This window comes from Cyprinus carpio, chromosome A7 (genome assembly GCF_018340385.1).
Source record: "Cyprinus carpio isolate SPL01 chromosome A7, ASM1834038v1, whole genome shotgun sequence".
Lineage (NCBI taxonomy): Eukaryota > Metazoa > Chordata > Actinopteri > Cypriniformes > Cyprinidae > Cyprinus > Cyprinus carpio.
Window position 1 is genome coordinate 36,072,428 of NC_056578.1, and position 26,990 is coordinate 36,099,417.

The 26,990-nt window shown below is 36.0% G+C and overlaps 1 protein-coding gene across 7 annotated transcripts in view; it reads right to left on the reverse strand.

Moving 5' to 3' along the window:
• The window catches only part of LOC109082266 (unconventional myosin-IXAa-like), a 107,125-nt gene that overhangs the window by 78,423 nt on the left and 1,712 nt on the right, over positions 1 to 26,990 (reverse strand). The window lies entirely within an intron of this gene.

A 26,990-nucleotide genomic window follows, 5' to 3' on the forward strand; every position in this document is an offset into this window, starting at 1 on the left:
AGCAATAGCACAGCTTTACCAAAAAAATATTATAATCGTCACAAATTAAAGGTATATTTCACCCCAAAATGAAAATTTTGTCATTAATCACTTACCCCCATGTTGTTCCAAACCCGTAAAAGCTTTATTCATCTTCGGAACACAATTTAAGATATTTTGGATAAAAACCGCCGCAAGGATATGTTTTCTACGTGTATTTATGATTTGATTTGAAAGAAAACAGTGCATCCTTGTGGCGCGGCTGACACAGAAGAGCGTAAGCTGCCTGTGTTCAGCTCATATTTTCCAAAATGGTGCTACGGTGATGTGGAGAGACAGAGAGGAGACAAATTGTTGAATAAAGTCGTTACTTTTGTTTTATTTGTGTACAAAAAGTATTCTCGTCACTTCATTACGTTTGAACCACTGATGGCAGATGAACTATTCTGACGATGCTTTTCATTCTTTTCTGGACCTTGACACTGTTATTTATTTGGGAGTCTATGGAACAGTCACAAGCCTCCCGGTTTTAATCCAAAATAATCTTAAATTGTGTTCCGAAGACGAACTAAGCTTTTACAGGTTTTGAATGACATGGGGGTAAGTGATTAATGACAACATTTTCATTTTGGGGGGGAGTTTCCTTATAATGAGAGACATATGAGAGTCCAAAAGAGGCCTAATTGTTGGTGCGTGTCTCGCTGGCGCACCTGTGACCAGGACAGCAAGCCTTTGTGGTGTATCAAGAGCCGTGGTATCCAGGGTAAGGTTAGCATACCACCACAAAATACACTGAACCACAAGTATGAACCACATCCAACAGGAGTAACTGTCAATGCATGAGGAAGTTGTCTAAAAGGCATGTCTGGGTACTAACACGAATAATATCCAAAATCATAAAACCACAGCTGCCCCACTCACTGCAGAATTAAATGTGCACCTCAAATCAATTGTTTCCACCAAAACTGTTGGGAGCTCCACAGGGTCAATATTCATGGCTGATAGAGCCAAACCTTCGGTCATTCGTGCCTACGCCAAATGTCAGTTTCAACAGTGCAAATCTTGGCCTGTGGACAATTTGAAACATGTATTCTGCACTACAAAGGCAAAAGACCTTAACTCAATAGAGTGTGAAACTGAGAAAAATGACTTTAAAGTATTTTAAAGTCAAATTAATTATAGGTAGGAGACTGGAAATTTAACAATTAGATGTTTAAGTAATGAAAATTACCTACATTAAAAAAAAATTGTGAGCTCAAACTTGTTCAAAATTTTTACCCCTATTTTGAAGTTAATGTACTCAGCCTTTGCATTGTCTGCAAAATGTGAGAAGTCACACCAAGGCAAAAGGCAGTAACTTCCACATTATCAATATTTGGTTTCTGATAACCATTTACAAAATCATTATAGTAACACCTGTATAAAATCAAGTGATCATGGGCTGTTTCATATAGGCTATTGCAAATAGTAATGTAACTGTATTAATGTGTTTTTTTTTTTTGATCGTAACAAGCAGACTTAAAAGATAACATGAGTGGATATCGTGGATACCTATTTATTTGCTAGGCTCAGTAACGTAAAAGAATGCTAGACATATCATAATTGCTTTTATATTGATTTGTATGAAATAGCCTAACCTAAAAGAACGACTTGTGGATTGATGTGAACGGCAACAAATAGGAATAATGCTCAGAATGCTTGTGGATTAAACATCTCCAATGACGTTCATCGCCATGGATTGATTTTATTGGGTTACAAGAAAAGGTAGGATATACTGATTTTATGATTGATCATGCTAGCTACGGCATTCGAGTCCACATTCAACCAACTAGAAGTAATAGCTTGATGAATAATCTGCATTACAAAAAGAAAAAAAAAAATCTTTAAACGTTATTGACGATTACATATTGCTGCCAAGGTATCTAGTATTTACAGTGCTTTGTTATATGGAGCTGTTTGTAGATCGTGATCTAATTTGTTTGTCTACACCGTAATTAAAATGTGGCAGACTTTAATGGACAGTAAAACAAAGGTAGAACACAGTATAACTTCATATTGATGTGCGGCTAAACAAAGTCACAACGCCGCAACTCAATTTGAGTGTTCCAAACAAAGTGAAAGAGTGCTAACTGGTGTTATACGGTGCTCTGCCTTGGTTTCTCTGGGGCTTTTCGAAGTTACGGTTGAGACGAACCATTATTTTCTCAGAAAAACAACGAAATTGACTCAAGATACTCATACACATGATAAAGAATTTCTTGAATGTCCCAAAAATAACAATAACTCATTTTCGACAAAAATTGAAGTTACGGTCTTTTGCCTTTGCACGGCAGTATTGCTCTCTGATGAGTCCACCGTCACAGTCTGTGTGGAGAAACCCCAAAAAAGGCTTACCCACCCAGACTGCTGCATGCCCAGTGTGAAGCACGGGGGTGGATCAGAGATGTTTTGTGCTGCAATATCCTACCATTCCCTACTGTGCTATCAAACCAATCTAGAAGACCATGTGCACACAATAGTTCAAATATTATACCCTAAAGGTGATGCCATGTGTCAGAATGATAATGCTTCAATATACACAGTAAGAGTAGTTTGACAAACATGAAAGTGCAGGTGAACATCTCCCATGGCCTGCACATTCACCAGATATGAATATTATTGAACCAGTATGGGGTGTTTTAGGAGAGAGTCAGCATCACGCAGTGACCTGGCGACTGTTCTGCAAGAGGAATGGCTCAAAAACACTCAGTCCAGGATTTGTATCTGTCATTCCTAAGACAAATTGATGCTCTCTTGGCAGCAAAAGAATGCTCTACACCATAGTAATAAATCACTGCGGTCTAAAATAAGTTGTTTCAGTTTCATTGACCAACCCCTGTAGACTGTAGACGCCCTTGGCACCAACAAAATATGACGCTTATTGGAAATGTAAAAGTATCTATCAAAAGCAAATATATCACTGATGCAATAATAAATAAATTGACACAAGCAACACGTTTAATTTCTAAGGATGCATGATATATCTGTAACCATACTGGTATTGCACACTATTAGCATTTGAGAAAGACCAAAAATCAGTTTAACCAATATATATATTATGTATATTTTTTTAAACAGATATTCATAATTTTCATAATTTTTTTAAGTCAGATTTTTCTACTTCATCAGTTACTGGTTCTTTCAAAACTGTCAAATTCTATGAATAAATAACATCATTTTGTGGGTCTCAACAGCATGACATCACTGTGCATTCAACAAAATGTAACAGTGTTTCAGGGATATTTGAATTAGCAATTTTCATAACAGCAATGCATTCTGAAATGAGAAACAGAGCTTATAAAACAACTTTGCATCATTAGTATACATGCAGTCTTTTTTTGATCATCCTTCAAACTCACTATGAATTTGCAAACATTGCAAAACATACATTTCTGTCTGGATTTCTGGACATTCTTTATCCATAGACATTTTCTCTTTTAGCAAGAGTACACCAATTAAGTCAGTAATCCCATTCATAATTTTACAAACTAACAAACTAAAAGACTAGCTTCATGATTAGCTTCAGTTTTTAAGTGATTAAAACAGATTGATTTAGGAGTTACCATCAAGAATGGGCAGATCTGTGTGTCAACACACACTGGGTCAGTATCTGCTCTCAACAAAGCACAGAAATTCAGCCGGCTGCCAAAATCACCAGCTGCCACGTTCTCTAACAGACACACAATAACTTGATTCAAAACCATCCACTTAATAATGCCTGAATAGTCTCCAAGGGTTACTATTTGTTACTGAAGCACTGTGTACACTGACGCAAAATAAAAACATGGTAATTGCTTCGTTAAATTTCTATAAACTTTACATAAATGTCGATGTTTAACATAAAATATCTGACTTGGCTATAATGCCCAACAAACAAGTTAATTTACTGAAATAACACCCACAGACCTGTATTTGTTTGAAGCTAAGCAAATCAAGACTATACTTTCAGTCTTCATTTGATCTGATGTGTTATTTCAGCTGAGGGCACAGGCTATCTTTGAAACAACAACTCAAACACTAACAGCCTTCGGTGTTTCAATACAGGAGCCCGTTCAGGAGCAGGGCTTTATTTATTTGCGCTTGTGAGGTCAATGTGGCTCCTGTCTGCTGGTCCCCGTCTCTCATCAGGAGGCAATGAGCCCCCCCCCCTTGTGCGACTGAGACTGATATCTGGAGTCCAGCCAGCGCTCTCAGGTGCAGAGACAGGTCTCACTGAGGTCTCTGTTCAGTCCTCTATAGTACCGTTATTGCTATAACAGACAATCTACACAACTGTGTTTGATGAGCAATGGTCTTGTATTTAGACATCTTTTAAACATCAGGATTGTTTAAGGGCTTAACTGCAGTCCAAGACTTGTTCAAGTAGAATTTTCGGACACCATTTGAGGAAAAATAGCTGTTAAGGAAATGAAGAGCATAGAGTGTTATGGCAAAACTTACAGATCCTATCATTCTATAGCTGGTTTCCAACACACTGGCTATGTTTAGGAATACTAGCATACAGCTTTTGGTGTACTGTACAGTTTACAGCATACCATTTTAACCACACGTGAAAAGCAAGCAAAATGCAAAAATTATATTCTACACCATTGTCACATAACCTCAATACATTACAGGTTTAATTTGCAGTCATCATCCAGCAAAAAAAAACTATCTAATCTAAATTTTTGAGCTGTTAAAAGTGATTGAAATTTAGTTTTTGTACATTTTAAATTGGTATAAATGAAGATACCAAATTAAAAGTTGCTTCATATTTAAAGGGATACTCCACCCCAAAATGAAAATGTTGTCATTAATCACAAGTCGTTCCAAACCCGTAAAAGCTCAGTTCGTCTTCGGAACACAATTTAAGATATTTTGGAGGAAAACCGGGAGGCCTGTGACTGTCCCATAGACTGCCAAATAAATTACACTGTCAAGGTCCAGAAAAGTATTAAAGACATCGTCAGAATATTTCATCTGCAATCAGTGGTTCAACCGTAATGTTATGAAGCGACAAGAATACTTTTTGTAAGCGAAGAAAACAAAAATAACGACTTTATTCAACAATTCCTTTGTCAACAGTCAACAAAACCACTGATGGCAGATGGACTATTCTGACGATGTCTTTAATACTTTTCTGGACCTTGACAGTGTAACTTACTTGGCACTCTATGGGACAGTCACAGGCCTCCCGGTTATCATCCAAAATATCTTAAATTGTGTTCCAAAGACGAACTGAGCTTTTACGGGTTTGGAACGACATGGGGGTAAGTGATTAATGACAACATTTTCATTTTGGGGTGGAGTATCCCTTTAATGAAAATTATATTGAGATATATTTAATATTTATTCATTTACAGGCAAAAACAAACAAACATATTTTTGTTATTCAGACATGCACATACGCAATTGTTTTGATAGAGGGAAGCAAGATACGTTTCTAGTTTCAACATTTAACATTTTATTTTGTGTTTAAAAGAATCAGCTGTGACCCAGAATTGGGTTATGACCACTGAAAATGTGTACAATTTTATAACTTAATTTACTCATGGGCCACACTGAGACCCTCATCTCTGAAACTAAATCACATTGAGTTACAGGGATACAAACTTTAGAAAAAAAAAGTGCTTTTGCACATTTTGAATTTTCACTATTGGCATATGATGCAACAAGGATTACTAAAATCAACTGATTTTACTATTAGACCTACCAATCTTGCAAAAACATAAAATGATGATGCTGCCATCTTTCTAAAGTATTTTGTATTTAATTTTACTTTTAAGTTTCAGAAATTTAGTTATTTTAGTTAAATGTAGATGTGACATAGAATTAACATATATTTAAATCTAATTTTTTAATAACATCTCAAAAGTAATGTCTATTCTTCATGCTACACATTATAATGTTGTGATACCTAAATTCACTTTATTTAAATCTAGTGATTTTATATTTATTTGTTTAGAGATTTTAGTACAGAATTTTAATACTGACTATTTATCAGTTATCAGACAATAGCATGACAATAATTATCAACTTAATGGTATCAGACATCATTTCAATATCGGTGCATTACACAAATGAAAGATGAAGTGCACTGCGGAATAAAGAAAATATATAGCCTACTGTATATTGTGCATAGTGTGCATACTGCATTCTGTGTCATCATATTATATAGTGAATTTTATATTAATTATTATTATTATTATTATTATTATATAATAATAATTAATGAACGTGTCAACATTTAACAAAAATTAACACTCTGAATATACTACATCAAAGACTACATCCTACTTTCTGATTTCTGGCTCTCAACACAGCATAAAATAAACATGCACACACAATCACTAATGCCCACATCGGTGCAGGGTGTAATGCCTAACCAGACTGCATAAAGAGCCATAAGGAGAGTATTAGAGGTGCACTTTGCTGATCTCTCAGAGGATTTGGGGACCTCATAGCAGAGCAGATGGTCAGCACACTACTTAAAGGATAGCAACAGATTTAGAGGAAGATTCTGCTCCCGGGTCCATGATGCACCTTATTTACAACACCAGCTCAATCAACTAATGGCTACAGGGTGAGGACATCAGGAACTTCACACTTCATAAACTTGATCTAGTCAAAAAGGAACCAAATACTTAAGATATTCCAAGAAAGGAGATGATACAATTTTTTTTCCAAACAAACACAGGTTAGGTCTCATAGTAGACGTACCAGACATTTTGAGGCTGACAAACTGGGCTAAGATGTTCTGTAATCTTCCTTCAATATCAGCAGGGCATTCTTGAACAAAACAACTTGACGCGGACCGTGAGGGTTTCAGCATGTGATCAAGAGTGTGAATCTCTCGGCAGGAATTTCCACTCCTTTGTAAACAATCTTTATCACACTGAGGACTTTTTGAAGCATGTCCTTGAGAATGCATGAGAAGTGTTGTAACTGTCATGGACAGCCTAATTAAACAGCCTGTTAAATGTATAATATGTTTGCTTTTACATACACAATTAACATTAAATCAACAGTTTTATATTTATCCATATAAATATAAATAATATATATATATATATGATTATGTCATTCACAGTGCTTCATGGGATTGTAGTTCTTTCCCTCACTAAAACTATTACGTAAACAACCTTTGTCTTTTTGCCCAATTTTTCAAACACCTCGTAGCTGGCTGGTTTGATTCACTCTTAAACAAAGACTTTTTAAAATCCTTATGGGAAAAATGAATTGGAAAAACTCTTCTGGAACCAAGGCTGCTGAAGAAGTGGCGAGCACTGTTGCACTATTACTAGCAAAAAAAAAAGTATAAAAAGTAAAAGAAACAAACAAAAGTGGAATATGAGCTGGAGACTTTATCATAAGATATACAAAAAGTTATTTCTGTGTGGGCTTAGTTATGACCTACTGTTCTGTGCGGTGAACCTAGAAGAAACTCCAAACCATCCATCCTCCACAACCAGCTCAGTGACTCATTTGCTGGACACTTGGAGACAGAGCTCCATTCAAACAGCACTGCCACGTCTATGGCACTGCAAGTGCAATGCCCTGAATCAATTAGTCAAACAGACCCTTTGTTCCAAAACTTAACACTGCTTGAGATCTTTTGCAGAGTAACAGTTCCTGGAGCAGCTATCCCTGATTATGGAGGCAAGAATGTCTATACAATAAGAGCATATAATCTCAGCACTGGCCAATCCACAGAAAGCATTGAGCCCGGAGTATGTATGCAGTTGAAACAGGGACTAATGAGGCATGGAGGACCAAGCGTTCGTTCCTGAACATACAAGCTTACGTTCTGCTGCGTTTACAAGAAGTCACTGTAAGAGTCAATAATGTTCTGAGAGAGCAGGAAAGAGGAAATCACACTTTTAAACATACAAAAACATCACTGGGACAAACCCTCAAAAATGCAGTGGACAAACATCCATAATCTCAGTATGTTCACTGCCTCTGGGCTTGGGTTTATTATTGCTGGTAATAAGCAAAGATATAATGTTGCAAAACAAACATGTTTCAAAGTAAAGGAAGGGACTGTTTCATAGGACTGCTGCCAAAAATAAAGACACAAGGGAAAATATGCTGAACAGAAAGTGAGGGAAAACATCCATTACTTTTGAGAAGCTCTTACACGACATCCAAGACATATATAAAACCTAGAAGTCATCCAGCTAAAGAGATCTTTAAAAGAATAGTTTACCCAAAAAATAAGATACATTTCAAAGAATGTATTGAAATATTTAAGAGTGATCAGGGTAAAATGTAAAAAAAATCAATCACTGAAATCTGAATCACTGGTGTAACTTTACCCCTCTCAATGTCCATGTTATCACCTACTTATCATCATGTCAGAGTTCTGCAACAATGACTTATTTCTGTAGTTCCCTTGACAAAAATGTTGAATTTTTCTGAAGCCTAAACACAATCTCCAGATGTAAAAAAAAAACGTTACTTCAACACCACCACCATTAATCTTCTGACAACTCTTCCAGTCTTTTCCCTGAAAGTTTGAGTTAGAACACTTTTCAAGAGTGTGATAATAAACACAACAAGGCTGTGAAAGCTGACTAGTGAGTAGATGAGTTTTCCTGTTTAGCTTGAGGTTTAATGTTCCTGACAACCTCAGCAGTCCAATGTACCCACTTTTCAGCAACTGACTTTTCCAAGACAAGAAAAAGCTTTAAACATAAATAAATAAAAAATCCTAATGGTGTATTACTGATGTATTTTAACCAAAAACCCATTCAAAAAACCCACTGACTTCATGACGATGGAACTGGAAGTGCTAACTCATGCTAACTCATTTGTGGGTTTTGGCCTACAACAATACATTGTGCTTGCAGTAAACACAGTTTTTATTTTCAGCTATTTAACTAACTCAAAACCTATTCTTGTTTCTGCATGTTAATCCCAGGGATGTCATGATACATGCGAGAACCAAAGAACTTTTTATAGTGCCACCATCTCAACTGTATGGAACAAAAAAGTTCAAAAGTATTGTGAGTGTGCAACAGAAGGAAGAACAAATTTCAATGAATAATGGTTTAAATTTTAGTTCGTTTATCACACAGCCATCGTATTCCATTAGAAGACTTATAACAGTGCACTACTTTTATGATGCTTGGATCTGTGGTCACCATCCACTTTCACTGTATGTAAAAGAGCAGCCTGGACATTTTCATAAATAACTCTTGTGCTCTATATTTATTTAAATGCCTTTTGAAGGTCTGAGGATCATAATACTGCAGTTTAAATATGTATATAACTTTGTGGGACTTGAGAACATGACAGAATTTTCATGCTGGAGAGATTTATCACTTTTCTAACAGTGGTCATGCCAGAAACTCATTAAAATACCAATTAAAAAACACAATTATACCTATCAGTAACAAGACAGGACCTTGCAGAGGCACAGGATGAGAGGCTCTACAACAGAAGATGAGACTCAGCTCATGCAGGGGTCTGTCTGGGAAAGGACCAGGTGAGGGCAGTGAGGCCCAGACTATCTTAGAGATAAAGCAGGACTGCAGGATGAGATAATTACACAGATAATGAGCCGATGGCAGCTGGCCCTTTGATTTATGACAGGGGCAGAGGGGTAAAAGAGGCCTGGGAGGGCATACCGGTTCAGGCACCAACTCGTCCCATGGACAGACTCCACTCACAAATGTCTGTGTAATTACAGGCCAGGCCTGCAGTCTAACAGCCACTCATGTTCAGAGATGAGAGCTTGGGCTACTTGCAGATCTCGCCTACAGCTAGCCACACTAAGAGGCGGCAATGACCTTGTCTAGGCAATTTCTAAGGAACATATATTCTGTTTGCTGTAATAGACAGCTAGTTGTGTGAAAAAAAATGATTGTGGTCATCATTTTAAACAGACTATATATATATATATATATATTTCAAATTAGTACAATATTCAATTGTTTGTCATCCTGCCATGAAAACAAGCAACTAACTTTGTACATGTTTCCTTAAATTCAGGCATAAAAAATACTTAAATATACATTACCAGTCAAAGGTTCTGAGTAATTAAGATTAAGACTTTTATGCTCACCAAGTCTTCATTCATTTGATCAAAAATACAGTAGAGACACCAAAACTGTGAAATATTGTTACAAACTATAAAATAACTATTTTCTTTTCTAAAATACACTTAAAAATGTAATTTATTCCTGAGATGGCAACGCATCTGAATTCTCTGCAGTTTTCAGAATTACATGACCCTTCGGATGTCATTCTTTCAATCAACCTAATTCAGCTTTGCCATATATAAAATAACATTTTAAAAGTATATTCACACAGAAAACAGTTGTTTTAAATTGTAGTAATATTTCACAATATTACTGTTTCCATTTATATAAAATAAGTGCAGCCTTGATAAGCATAAGAGACTTCTTAAATATGTCACACTTTTGACCTGTAGTATACAGCTATAGCTATATCAAGCTCAATTAACCCAGATGACACTAAAGAAAGCAGGCCAGCTGTACTGATAAGCATTCGAGTGAAACAAAGAACAGAGCTGTGTGTGTAACACTGTAACCTGCCTACAGGGTCTTATTTGTGTTCATAAGCTACAGATACAATATTTCCGCAGGCCTCCAGGCAAAGGATCATTAATTAAGGGGAACTAGAAATTTCCTGAGCTGAAAGTGAAAAACAAGATCCAATTCCACATAATACGCATAATACTTTTTTTAATGTTAGGACCAGAAAAATGGTGAAAATCTGATGATGGGGAGGGGGGTTGTGGATAAGCTGGATGTTTATCTCAAAACCCTGTTTCAGATTGTGAAGATGATATGCAAGGTTTGTTTATGACAATCAGGATTTTGGGGAGTTTTGTTGTGAATTCCAAGAGCTCACGTGAAAAGCAGTTAAGCAGAATTCAGGATCTTGCCCAGAGCTGCTGGTGTCCTGAAAGTAGTCCAGCAGATAAGCCTTTATTTTCCACAGATGGAGCAATGGATAATGACCAAGCATCACATAAAAATTCCTCTGCAAGTTTAAGGTGGTTATTTTAAAGTTAGATATTTGACTGGATTTGATTATGAACATTTACAAAAGATTATATTTTGAAGAATATTTTAGCTGTTTTTGCCTATGCAATGAAAGTCAATGGAGTCCAAAAGAACTGGTGTGAAAACAATAACAGAGCTTTAATTTTTGTGTGAACTAAGGATGCATAATAAAAATCAGTACCATATTGGTATTAGGCCAAAATGAATGAATCATTTGTAGAGGTTTAATTTGTCATTGTGCATGCTCATTTCTTTTTTTTTTTTAGATTTGCCATCATCTAGTGCTAAATTTTTTCTAGTGCTAAATCGTGCAAGTTGTCTAGACTTTTATAACATTCATGATGCTATGCTACTTTGTCCTGGAGCTCCACACAATGTGCTAGAAAGGAAAAAAAATTTTTTTTTTTTTTTTTTTTTTTTTTTGGAAGAGCTATTTCTAACTGCCCAGCATATTGTGTTGACTGGAAGTGTAAAGCTACTCCGTGTGGACGGGTATCTAAGCTGTTGAGGAGGATGACGGTAAACGGAGTGTTCAAAGCACAGACAGACAATCCCTCCTCTCACTCTCTCCCACTCTGACACAATTCCCTATGTTGGATTGTGACATTTCACTCTAGAAACCTTATCTACAAGAGCCACTCTTCATAGAGAGCCAGCAAAACACAGGCTGTTTAAAAAGAGACATTCCCTCCCGTTTCCCCTCACTGCTTCATCACAGCAGTACGTCTGCATGCCGCACTCTTCAGTTTCCTGTCTGCTCGTCCCTCCCTGTCCTTTACTTTCCCTCTCCCTCCCTGGACATATGAGGATAAGGCTGCTGATCAGAGTATTGTCATTTCCTGAAATCTCTTCAAAGAGAAAGTAGGACTACTTCATTCACAATCTTCTACACTACAAGTATGTACTTCGCTAGTGATTAGAAACTACATACTGAGTATGATTTCAAAATCATTCAAAAAAAAAAAAAAATAATCAATGAAGCCATCTACATTGCCAGTGGCTACATTTACATGCACCCAACTAATCCGTTTGTAATCGGATTGACGGCCCAGTTAGATTGAAAAACATTCATATAAACACCTTAATCGATCCGATTGAGCTCGATACGAATGAAATTTCAATCGGATTGAAGGGGGTGGTTTATTCCTCTTCTAATACGATTGAGCGTGCATGTAAACACTCAATCGGATTGAACCACGAAACTGAAAGAACTGCGCATGTGCAATGATGCAGAAATAACGTAATGACGTATGATGTGCGGAACGAGTGGCTCTTCCTTGTGAATAAAGTGTTGTATAAATGCATGTCCTGTCATTATAAAACTCTCCTTTCACTCGGTAACTGTGAAGTGGAGCAGGACAACCTTGTTTTGGATACTCATCCACGGGAAGGGGCTTTTTTTTTTTTTTTTGTGTGATAAATATGAGCATCACTGCACAGAGGTTTATATGTATATTTATCCATAAACAGGTAAATATTAACTCTGCTGTTAAAAAAAACAAATAAAGAAACCGTGTAGGAGAGTGGTTATTATGTGCAAACAGTGAGAAACTCTATATTATCTGTCACTTTCACTTTTACTAATTGAGCAGTGTTCGAATGTTGAGAAAATTTTTTTATGTTTTGTGTGTTGTGACATATAAACGCGCACATCAACCCGATCACTTTATTTAGCGTTCATATAAACACTACAATCAGATTCATCAATCGTAATGAATTCAGTCCGATTGAACCAAAAAGTGTGCATGTAAATGTAGCCAGTGAATCTTATAATTATATTGTTTTAATTTTTTTTTGCTTATAATGAAAGGATTAGCGAACGTGTAGAATTCAGTCAATGATCTCGCTATGAACAAACAGTAATAAGTGGATGCACCACTGACTAACTTAAACGCTTCTGATTGGTCATTTCAATGAGTGCTAAAAAGATGTGTCCAAAAACATGTTGTAAATAGAAATCTTTGATGCTCTTCGCAAAGTGCTCACAACCTTGTACACAAAAGCGTTTGAAAGCAGTGCATACCAAAATAACCGGTACTCTATATTACCAGCACTGCAAAAAATGTGTGTGTGTATGTGTGTGTGTGTATATATATATATATATATATATATATATATATATATATATATATATATATATATATATATATATATATATATAATTAATACGGTTCTCGGTACCAAAGCAAAACACAAAAACGTGCTAATTAAAAAATGTAACTATACTTTAATTTAATCCAAACTGTGTACATATTTAATTTTAAAGGGATTTTGAATTTTAAAGCCAAGAATAACAACTAAGTTAGCTAAAAAATTATTTAAAAAAGCCCACAGTCTGACTGATATGACAAAAAATATTAACCATTAGTACATTCTCTAACATGTATATTTTAGATTCACAATTCATTAAAAAGCCTCTGGTGTGTAAAAATAGTAAATATCATCATGTCATCCAGTTTTTTTTACGGAAATAAAAGTTATAGGAGCATTAAATAGTTAATAAAGAAACTTAATTCTGATGCTCATTATATTAGCGTTAGCCGCGCTTATGCTAACGATTAACTACTCTAATAACAGCGTTCATTTCAATCCGACATTCAAATTAAAATATTTCATAGTATTCTTAACAGAAGCAGTGTTTCCCACAGCGGCATATGAAAAAGCACGTGAAAGCACGCACGTGTAGAGATTTACCACTGATTACATAACCAGCTTTACTGACGAGATGCGCATTAAACATCGTGCCAATATTTATTGTGCATCCCTAGAAATATTCCATAATAAAAACAGCTGTGGCAGGCAACAAAGGGACTGTGGGCAAAAAGCATACCTTTCATTAATTTAATTTAAACAGTACTAAGACTAATTCCAATCTATTTAGGATAGACTGAATGTGAATTTGGACACTTTCCAGGACTGAGAGAAAGGGAGGAAGAGAAGTAGATGGTAAAGAGGGTTGGAAGGATTCCAGAATCTGTCTCTAGTCATTCAGCAGCCTGCTGGGGAGTCACAGTCTCCTATTCTGCAGACGGACTGGAGGGATGACATCACTCCTCTCTGCGATTCCCCATCCCAGCACAGAATCAGCCTCTGGATTTGCAAAGCAAATGCATCACAGGCCTTCTCAGACCGTTACAAACCACTATGAAAAGCATCTGGAAGGATATACCTGCCCCTGCTGTTCTCTCATCCACTCCAGGACTAAAACCATAGGAAAACTGCTTTTCACCAAGGAATATCCTCAGCCAACAAGACGGGAAACTTCCATGCGTTATATAACAAGCAGGTTGATTCTGTCACTTGACAACATTATGAAGGGTAAATGAAGCCAAAATGAAACACATTTAAGCAGTTTCATCACAGTCAGGGAGCCAACATTGGAATACTTATGTTAGAACTGCAAGCAAAAGAGACAAGCACTTCAACAAATCAGACTGACTGACCCCACAAAACTCAGATCAAGCTTGTATCAGCCTGAAGGGATTCAGAGTGAGCTGGAGCAGGAAACATGCAAGTATTTAAGCCAAAAACTGCAGAGAAACAGCATGTCCTTCAGTTTGTGTCAACATTTAGACACAAGAATATCAACACTGTTTAAAAAAATACTTTAGGAAAAGAAAACAATAGGTTATGGTTGGAGTCCTTCGACTGTTATGACCAGCTTTGGGGGTAATGCATGTTACAAAATAGGATTACTGTTTCAAAGAGCCGAGTAAAGTAAAACTTTTTTTTTATTTTTATCAAAATACAAAAGTTTTTTTTGTTTAGTTTTTTCCCCAGAGTAGTTAGGCCTACTTTTCTATTAGATTTTTTGACATGCATAGTGGTTTCACTAGGCATTCTTTGTGAGAAAAATACTGAAAAGCTTCTATAAAAAGTAACAGTAACATAAGTGATTTTCTTAGTAGTAACACAATGATGGAACATGTTTCTTTCAATGTAACATTCCCCAACATTGGACATTTGATTCAAACAGTCCTACCAGGAGCAAAAATGCTACAAAGCCACACATTTATAACCAATTTCAATATTTAACATAAAATGTGGAACATTTTTCAGACCAATGAGCTTTCAATCAAAGCAACAGAAAAAGAAACCAAGAGATCACTAAAATGTCTTGTTGTGGCACATGTTTTGTCATGGTTAGAATATGAAGGAGATCAAATGTCTTGCTTGTGGCTTGATCAGATCACGAGACTACAGTATGTAAAGCAACACGTGTGTATGTGACTGTAGTATCATTTTTCATCCATTGTCCACCAAAATAATAATGTGATCCTAAAGCACAATTAGATCACAAGGGTTTACCGGCAAAATATCAATACTAAAACTTTGATATGTCTATTCATCATGCCAGTAAAAATCCCTGCGGGGTGCACAAAGAGATGCAGGGTAATGTGTCATTACTATCGATCAGGCTCTGAATCAGAAATGAGGATTGTGAATAAACATTAAGTACAGTGCATTTAGACAGGCCTGTGATAGGGGCAACAGATGGCCCGGCACTAGTGCAGCCGACTTCATTCAAGCTACACAAGAGGGAAATTAATCAGGAACATAGAGGGTGGTCTGGATAGTCTTTGCAATGATAATTTGTGGAAAGCTTCACCAAGGAATGAATGAGTCATAATACAATGCTATAACTCATGGTCTGACCTCTCATATGGGAGAAATGATCATGAGTTCACCAAGTCAACTTACACTATGACTTTCATATCAGTGCAGTGTTGGGGAAAGTTACTTTTAAAAAGTAATGCATTACGATATTGCGTTACTCCCTAAAAAGTAATTCGTTACGTTACTTAGTTACTTTTTATGGAAAGTAATGTGTTACTTTTTAAATATGAGCAGGGCTTAATTTTGTTTTTAATATAAGTTCTATTTATAGCAAATGTAAAAGCCCTTTCACACCAAAAAGTGTAATGAATAAACCTCAGGCTGAAAGAAAAGTAAATTCACATCTGTACAGTAGAACACAGGAGAAGGTTCAACACTTCAGCAATAAAAAAACAAAAACAAAAAAAAACAATGAAGCACAATTGTTAGTTTATCTAAAGTCATTTTTGCTTATTAGTATGGTTGAACTGGATCATCAAAGGTCAGCAGCAAAGACACTGGTTAATAAAATGGGATTAGATACATTTGTGTTATTTAACATATTTAATTATTGCAGGTTTGCATTTCATTCAATTTTAATTCATTCTGATGAATACTAAATCTGTTTTTTGCGAGTGGGGTGAATTAATGCACATTCATAATTAGTATAGAACTACAGTAACATGTTCACCAAGCGCACACAATGCCTCTCTACTTCAGATTTCTCCCAATATGGGGACAGGAGACTTGTCAGTCAATAAATGGGGAAACAAAGTAACTGGCGTTACTTTTTTGAAAAAGTAACTCAGATATTTTCTTGTAAATTAAAAAGTAATGCGTTACTTTACTAGTTACTTGAAAAAAGTAATCTGATTACGTAACTCGAGTTGCTTGTAATGCATTACCCCCAACACTGTGTTTCTGATCTACAGACTACACCTTAATTCACATTCATAATTTATTGCAATGCTTTATCGGGCAACTGACTCTTATTTTTTTACTGACCCAGAAATAGAAAATTGCCATTCCAAAAATGTACACAAAAACCAAACTTAAATATCACAGGAACAGGTCTATATTCATCAAATCACAATCAAATTGAAATCTACCAGTAAAGCTTTCACATACTTCAAAAAGTTCAAAGTGAATTGCTAAATCTATCATACTCCCATACATTGATGATGCAGTGTTTCCCATTAATTACTTAGACCAGGAGTTCTCAACTCTGTTACTCAAGGGCCACTTTCCTGCAGAATTTGGCTCCAACCCTAATCAAACAGACTGAGAATGTAACTGTATCCGGACAACAAGCATTAAATAAAATACAGCCTAACAACAATTTCTTGCATTCCCTCATTCACAATCAGCCTAATATTCTCAGTAGCACTCTATGATAAACACTGATGTACATTACTACATTATATAATGCTTTAAAAGATCATTAATTGTAAAGTAGAAATTAATGAATGCCATAAAATGTGTGCAATTAGATTTTAAGCTTTACAGGCTACATCATTCCACAGACACTCTGGAGTGTCTTCAGGGAACTATGGATGTATATGCAACAATAAAGCTGCATCCAGCTACATCTGACCCCTTCCAGACAGACATCATGCTGAAGTTAGAGCCGTTAGCTCATGGCAGTCCTGCAAACAGACATACGATCTGGGGTGAGTGGCACTCCAGTGCGTCTGCTGACCTCGGCACAGACAACCATTCAAACCTTAGCTCGAGTTCAAGCCCATCTCACATCTTTACTGTAATTAAAGAAGACCTTGGGTTTGAGGCAGACCCCTCTCACAGCATCTAAAGTCTATCTGAATGGAAACTGCAGCTGTGTTTCATTTACCCAGCATCCCATGCTATACTACAAACAAGCATGTGTAACGCTAGATGCTGACAGGTGCGTTCAGAGCTTGTGCTGACATCTACAGTCATTGTGTCCTGGTCCCTCTAACTATTATTATTGCTGGTCAGAAGAATATAATATTTCTGCAGGAGAGGTCAGGCCGAATGTTCTGCAGCCATGGTGAATTTTCAATGCAATGCTGACTCAAACAGATTTAAAAATTCACAGATCTCTGCATATCTTGATATAATTTATCCAATACCAACTCAGCACTTTAGCACACCAACCGCTGATGAAGACTGTCAACATAATCTGTAGTTGAAATTATGACGAGACCTACTAAAGAACATTTTGTCTGAATTGGCAGTTTTATGGTGGTATAAAATATGACCCAAAAGACATAACATTTGGGAGATAATTCAGCACCAAAGTTTTTCCAAATCTATGAACAGTTCACAGAAAATTCTATTTTTGCATCACATGCTCAATTCAGACATAATTCTCATGGGTGGCTATATCCAAAACATTTCAGCATTTTTCAGGCTTTATTTATTTATTTATTTATCACTCTTTTCATAGGTACAATAGAAATGAAAATCATGTAACTAGACTTTTTACAAAATGGGACCTGCTCGATTTATTAAAGTTGATTAGATTTATTCATGTTTTTAAAATCGCAAAGAGAACTTGAGCTGTTCCTCAGGAGGTTTTCTGTGTGTGCGGAACAGAACACAGACATGTAAATTCATCTTTTACCTTAAGGTGCATGCCTAAAAGGTCAAATACAAGCAAAAAAGTGTCCAGCTGCAGCGCTTGGTCATTATTCACGTGAACACTCGTCGGTTATGTCTTAAGTGAACATAAACAGTTGAGAATGAAAATACGTGCGCAACAGTAAATTGGATGAATGTGGCTCTTAAAGTGACTGTCGACTGTGCTTAATATTAATCAAACAACAAAAGACAGAGCAAAAATCACTCACTGCTCTTGACTGAGGGGCTTTTTTAGCTTTAATAAGAAACAAAGAAAGTTTAATTGTTACAGTAAAGACTATGCTGTTTTATTATTAAATTAGATTATTCAATTTCTGTAGTAGGTTTTTAGCAGAATACTTAGATTTGCATTAAAACCTTAAAGCACTATTTGTTTAATTTGTATCTTTATTCTAATGTTTTTGTCCTTTGCTTTTTTGTTTTTATTGTATTCATTATTTTTGAGAACTTGAGGATTAGAATTTTTAACTAATAGGAGTTACCATAGTATTCTGCTGTGGTATTGAGAACTGTGCAGTTTAACTGGTTTCTAAAATGTAGATGTCTTGCAACCGTATTTAAAGAAAATATATATTTGATATATATTGCTATCTTTAAATAAATCACTTATATAAAGTTTTGGTTATGTGGTCCACTCATAACCGTATTAAATTATCGTGATTACAATATTGACCCAAAATAATCATGATTATGATTTTTGCCATAATCGAGCAGCCCTAGCACTAACCACTAGGCCATGGATTTGACACCTTATTAAATTTTTAAAGAACATTTGATTAATCACACCATATGAATTTAAGGATTTATCCTAGAAAAGTAAAAAAGACAAAAATGAGGTAAAACATTTTAAACTAAGAATATCCATAATATACTTTACTTAATTTAAGATTTCTTAAAATGTTTTGGCATAAATTTCTAATGTGTAAAATGAAATGGAATGAAATTAAAAATCTAAATGTTCTTGATATTTACATATAAGAGGTCATTGGTACTATAAAACACAGTGTAAGTTCCAGACCTCGAAGCTGACTCGCCAGAATAAAATATACATTTTTGGTTTTCACCCTTCTGAAATGCCAGAATTTTGTAGCTGCCGATGTTGTTCTGTATGTAGACAAACTGCACCTCCAAAAATTATGCATTGCATTACATTTCAAAAGATCAAAGTATTTGAAATGTATGGCTGAAGTTTATTTTTAATGATGAAAGATGTATAAAACATTGGTAACTTCATAAGCTAACCTACAGAAACACAATATACGGATCTGAAAATGCATTTCATGACCCCTTTAAAAATTAAGCTTCCAGTCAATTTAAATGTACATTCAAGAGCTACTACTAAAAATAATGAAGAAGATAGAGACTCAGTGAGCGACTACAGAAAGGTGGAGGCCTGGCATGCAAGCAGCCACTCTGTCAATGTCTCCATGGCAATGGTCTTTTTCCTGCCCTCCCTATGGCACCCGCTCCTGGGACAAAGACCCCAACATGGGCATTACAGGAAGAGTGACTCAGATCCAAAACCAAAACATGACATTATTGTGCTCATATTGACTTTAATGAGTATACCGCACCTTTAACACACTACACTATTTCTTGTACCCACTAAAAACAGACGCAGTGAACCGCCCTACCTGAAGTTATAATTAGCTCCCACCTTCACCTAAGTTATGCTAGCTAGTATCTGACAGGAAACAAAACAGGTACAGAAATTTGATGTTTGCCTCTAAAAATCAACAGAGAAAGTGATCATGGTATGTAAAAATCACATAATGCTGGATAGCCCCTCCCACAATGAAATTTCACTGATCCAAATATGCTTGGATTAGCTGGGTGTATTTTGTCAGACACCGAGTGGTTGGCATTACAGGGAGAAAAGATGATGTTTTAAGGCTGGATATCTCAGTAACAAGAATTATGCACACACCATTTCCCCTTTAGAAATGTCCACTTCAGGACAAACTGCTAGACTGAGCAGAGTATGGCCTGAGGGCAGCAGCAGACAGGAGGAGGACACAAGGAGCCCAGCAGAAGGCATCACACCAGACATATTGTCTGCCAGATCAACAAACACATACCAGATACCTGGATTTCACTGATATTATTAACCCCTGAAGGAACAAATCACAATCACACACATTCAGAGTGTTATTCCATTAATTCTATCCTAATTCAGGCCATTACAATTGTTAATTGTTTAATTTTAAAGGGGTCATAAATTGCAGGGCATTTTATGTTTCCTGACGTGCATTTATAAGGAATTTTACAAAACAAAATAATAATTTAGAAATAAAATGTCATTTTTTAATCTGATTTAGGGCCTGTGACTTAAACACTCCATTTAAAGGGACATGTCTTCTTTAAGACTTGTGAAATGTAAACTCGCATTGCTATGATTTGATATTATCTTTGCTCTTTAAGTATTATGTAGGGCTGCACGATTTATCGCATGCAATTGTTGTGTGTGGGTCTGAGATTAGTAGCAAATGTCCATCACCTGCTTTCAAATGGAACGGCACTTACTACACAGAGCCGTAGTTCACTGACAAGCTACGCAATATCGCGCCATAATCGCAGATGAGTCACATTCGGTTATGAACACGATATTGCGTGGCTTGTCAGTGAACTACGGCTCTGTGTAGTAAATGCCGCTCCATTTGAAAGCAGGTGATGGACATTTACTGCTAATCACAGAACCGGCTTTACTGATGAGACACGCATGACAATCGCATGCGATTAATCGTGCAGCCCTAGGATTATGTAAAACCTTTTTGAAAACTGAGATTAGTGAACAACTTTCACTGCATTAAAGATTGCAGAGCTGAGCATTGTATGTCTGTTGATTGCAAAAATGCACTGATCTCACCATTGCAACTCAACTCCTGCACTCTCATGAAGGCTTTCATTATAACTAACACAGTGCAAACAATGTAAATAGGACAATCATTGTATACTGTAGACAGCCTCATTGATTATAAATGGAGTTTTGGCAAGAGTTTAGAACTCACTGAGTTTGTGCTGAACTGAAGTGATTGATAGCTTTAGCGAGCATTCTATCCTCACTTTCTTTAGCTAGGCTATACAATTTAATCATTTCAATAACAGGTGATTTCCATGCTACTAAGAGGAACAACGTGAAGCTGACAGACAATTTAGTCACTGGTTTGATTTAGTGATGCATAAACAGCAATAAACAATTTTGCAACAATCAATGTCTAACTATCCTTACATTGCTAAAAACACGTATTACAGAGCAGGCATTATTAACACACTTACTTACTTGTAGTGGCATTACTTGATTGATTACTTGAATGGTTTACCAAAGAATCCACAGTGAAATGTACTGAACCAACTAACAATGATAAACTGAGACATTTGCATAGTTGAAAATAAATACAGACTTTTTAAACATTAGGATCCTTAAAAGTTCATTCTAGACCCTCCTCATAACGCAGATCACGGTCCAGGAGCTATGTAAAGGTGTGATTTAAGCTGTAACATAATGGCTAAACTACACTGAAAGAAAGTATGGTTGCTAACTTGCTACAACTTCATGTCAGTCATCATAAGACCTATAATTTCATTTCATAATTTCATATTTCCATCACTGCTTTGGACATAACCAAACTGTACAGATGGAAAAAAGAGAATCCAAACAAAGGCCTAGAAGTAACAGAAACGCTGAATGAGATTCAGTTACACCACTGGTTTGACACGTTTCGAGTCTTGGACTGTGTACCAAATTCTCTGACTTCTATCACACAGTAAAAGTGTGTACTTTGCTGTTAACGGTAAACCCCATACTTTTAAGAATGTAGAAAGACACCAATACTGGGATACTACCACATCATAAAACTCCTCATACACAGACTTCCTTCTCATGTACTGTTTACAAAAGCAGTTACGTGTTAGTGTAATTAATTAAATTTGGTATGAAATGAAAATTACTATAGTCTTTTCATTCCTATTGTGTGGTTTCTCATTCGAGGAAAAATGTAGGGTGAGACTTTTGTCCGTTGATTGGATCGTCGTTGTTTGTCAATTGCTGAAATCTCATGTGAGTTACAGGTTGCTGGGCACTGGCATGAGGGCTGGACAATAATCCATCCCTCATGCCAGTGCACACGTCATCAGAAAAAAAAAGAATGCAAGAAGGGTAAGTTAATGTTTTTGATTACAGATTATGATGTGAATTTTTTTTTTTTTAATGATGATGTGCACAGATAAAATCACTGCAAAATGATGATGTGCATGGTAAAATCACTGCAACATTACATAGAAAAATAAGAATCTTGTTGCATCATGCATGTTAGGACAGTTTTACGGAGCTTTAAATCTTGCCTTTTGTCCCTTTTGAAGCTTGACAGTATAAATCACCATCTATTTTTGTTTCATGAAAAAGAACTAATATACCCCAGTGACTTAAGACTGCTTTTGTGGTCCAGGGTCACATATATATATACACACACACACACACACACACACACACACACACACACACACACACACACACACGCATTACATATAATTACAGCTTTTCCCTTCATAGCCTCCTGGCTTTCTGTACAAACTGATTTTGCAGAACACACACTCATGTTAAGACGGTATACAAGATTTGAGACAAGATAAGCCACTGATAAATCTTTCCTACCCTTCAAACAGCCAGCAGTTTCTGACATTTTTTCCTGCAGCTCCAAACAGGCCTTACCATCAAACACTGAAGAAGAGATACTGTACAGAGCAGGACTGGTGCTGGTGAAGACTGACCGCTTAATAGATCAGGTGCAGTCTCTTCTCACTATGATGAGAAGGTCAGAGTAGCCCTATTTTTCCCTTACGATCCTGTACTTTTAGTGAAACGACCCAGTTTTACAGTGCCACCTTTACTAGGGCCCCTACACTACAAAAAGTGGCTTGTTGTCAACACCTGTTCTGCTGCTGCACATTTATCAAGGGCAGACAGGTACCTACTTACCTACTTAGGCTAGCTAAGTACTACATCCAAACTATTTTAAAGCATCACTGCTATTGCTCATATACTTAAGGTTAGGGATTTGAACAAATGTGTCTTAAATCACACAGTTTAAAGAGAAAAGATTGGTTTTTACTTTTCTAAATGACTTGTGAATTTCACCTCAAAGCTGATAAAATGAGGAAAGAAAACCCCACAGTCCTGATTCATATCTAAGACCTAAAGGCCAGATTCATGAAATAGGAGAACAAGAAGTTTATTTGGAAGAATGTTTCTAGGTGCAATTCTTGAAAAACTGATAATGAACTGAAAAAATTGGCAGGCTCTGATGTTTAAATGGTGGTTCTTGCCAAAGTTCTTGCCAAAGTCTCATCATCACACATAACCACGAACGGTCATGGTTACATTATCGATTATATCACTTCAGAGTACATGTGCACATCCCTAATAATAACAGGTATTTTATGTCTAGTGTTATGTTGTATGAATTTCATAAAAATTCATAAAAAAAAACCATCTTCCTTTGGGGAGTTAAGACAAGTTGGAATATTATTCTAACTTTAAGAAGGCATTTAAACTAAATTTTGAGAATATTTTTTTCAAGATTTCTTCTTAAGATAAGAACATTAGGTATTTTGGCAATTCAAAGTATTCTTAACATTTTTAGAAAAAGAATAAAGGAAAATGGCAGTTAATACCACAGAAACTATGGCTGGGTTCTTTTGACTTGCTAGTAAGCAACCACACAACAACATAAACTAAAACAAGTCAGAACACCTTAGCAACCACAGCAATGCCCTGGCAACCATGTAGCAACATCCAGACATTGTGGCAGAAATTTTTGTATAGGTAAACACAAGTTTACAAAAAAAAAAAAAATTGTGCTTCAGTGTAGTGAAAAAGGGCCTAGGTCTAATTAGTCCTCTAACAACCAACTGGTCAATTACTACTTCATAGCTATTTCAGCTGTGATATTTTCAGCAGCAATGTTTAAATTAATATACTAACAGTTTTCTAGGCTTTAATTCATCCCCTCTACACTAGGGATGTGCAAAAAAAATCGAATGCGATTTTCATGCGCATCTCATCAGTAAAGGCGCTCCTGTGATTAGTAGTATATCTCCAGCACGTGCATTCAGATCAGGGTTGCCAGGTTTTCACAACAAATCCTGCCCAGTTGCTTCTCAAAACTAGTCCAAAACTACCCACGTTATTGGTATTGGGGTCGCTTCAACCCGCGAAAATGAAAAACAACCACAGACTTGCAAGTGATGCTGTGTCGAGTTGTAAATATTATCATTTTTAAAAACCTTTCTGATCAGGGTCTGTAAATGTATACAGGGCTTACTACAGACTGATTAGTTGGTCTCCTGAACATTTTGAAATACTTTTGAACAATCCCTAAGCCATATATAACCACAGCAAACACCACAGCTGTGAGAGGATATACACCAAGCTTTTGTTGATTAAGTCAGAAGAAAATAAAACTAATAACTAAATTAATAAAACTGCTTTTCTAGGCCACCTGGCATCTTCATCTCACCTGGCATGCGCATACTTAACTCGAAATAAAAATATTACTATTTACTGGAAGGATGATATTTTTTATTAAAAAGTTCATCAAAACGCTCATGTGAAGCATCAATAGAAACCACTTGCTGTATATCTAGAGTTTTAAACAATTAGCAAGATAATTTATTGACAGAATTTTCAATTTTAGATGAACTAACCCTTTAAATGCCACATTATATCGAACGCTACTCATTAAAGTTTAATAAATATTGTTCTCAGTGAATCATTTTGCTGGGAGTTTATAGAGGCTTAACGTCATTTTAAAGGGAAGCTCTGGAATTAGACAATACACAGGCATAAATATGATCCAAATCCACTCCAAATATTTGCTTGGATTGGATAAACATAACACCAGGCTTTGAATTTCAGATCATCTCGAGAACAAGCTCCAAGAAAAATTACAGCCTGCAAGATGCATAAATCCAAAATGATTTATTGCTTGATGATAATTTAGGACTGGGACATATTGTGGTCAGTTTGGCTCTATGGAAAGCCAATACGCATATTTCTAAAGTCAAAATGCACAAAAGTAAGCAAAATAGCATGAGCATCTTTATATGACATTTGACCTGAACGGTAGCCAAACACTGAACTATCAACACACATTAGTCTGTGTTTGAAATACAGACAAAAGGTAAAATGAATAATTACTGTTGTTTTCAGTTATTTACAGCCTGGGAACTTGACCCATACTCCTTTTGCAGCAGTCTGTCTGCTTACAGCTGTCAACAATCTGCTATTCAGCTTACTGTCTGAAGAACAGCTGACATATTCAAAAGATAAACATTTCTGAGATAAATACAATGAAAACAGACATGTTTGGTTTGCTTAGATAATTTAACGGTTATACTATGCTGAGAGATTTAGTTTGACCACATATGTCCATGCAGTGTTTCTGTAGCATCAGTGCCTGAAGTATGGATTATCGCATTCCCTTCAAAGTACAATCCAGGCAACTTGATGGCAGGAAGTTTTACTACTTCCTATGGAAGTTTCCTCTTATTATTGTGGCACAAAAACGCTTCAGATTTCTCCTAAAAGCTAGGTTCATCATACAGAGCCTCTTACAATCAGCTAGATGTCTCGAAGACATAAAGTACAGTAAGGAATCAAGTCATTCAAACGGAATATACAGTATCGTGTGGAATGTCACAGAATATGGCAAACTTTAGACTGATAAACTCATATCATGATATGCAGCGGCATGCACAGACCTCCGGAGGGGCAGGAGAGAAGTAACGTGAGGAGGGGGGGTGCATCCCCTTTGGTAGAAATTGCAGACCAAAAGGGCACTTTAGCATCGGCGATTAAAGGGGCAGGGGCTCAAGCCCATCCAATCATGTGGAAATTTGGCTAATTCCGGTCCCTGGTAGGTCGATCGGTGCATCTCTAATCGTACCGAATATACATGGAAACCCAAAACTTTACTACTACAACCTGCCAAAATAAAAGTTTGGTTTAAAATGAAGAAACTGTGATAGATATTAAATTACACAGTAAAATTAACTTCTAAAATTAATAATACATTTATTAAAACTTTATTTTTAAGGACCATCACACAGCCTCTGTTGTACAACACTTTGCCAAAAAAAAAATTTAAATTGCTAAATTTTCATTTGATTACATTTTTAAAGATGAATTAAATTGTTAATGTTTTATGCCTTCATATGATTACCATTTTTGATAATAAATGTGTATTATATCATCCAGAAAAAGTCAAACAGACAACAGAATTTCTGAAAAAATAAAACTTTTCATATGGCCCTATTATTTTAGAAATTGTAATAAATTATTAAATTGTTCAAGTGTTACAAACTCAATTGATTAGAAATGCTTTTTGATTAAAATTTCATTAAACCATTCAAATGGAATCCAGAACGAATAAAAAGGAAAACACAGAATTTAGGAGAAAAAAAAAAATCAAACAGAATTTAGGGACAATTTAATTTTAATAAATAGGGCCCTAAACTGTAATGTTAAACCTTTAATAAATTGCTGTTGAACTGTAGAAGTTTCATGATTTCAGTTAACTTGACATGCTTTTTGATTACTAAAATTTAATTTACCCATTTAAACAGAATCCAGAAATATAAAAACAGAAAGAAACAGCACATGATGAAAAATAAAATGGATTTCACAGGACCGTTTGAAGTAGTCACTAAATTGAGTGTTCTCATCCGGCCTTACTTTCTCCC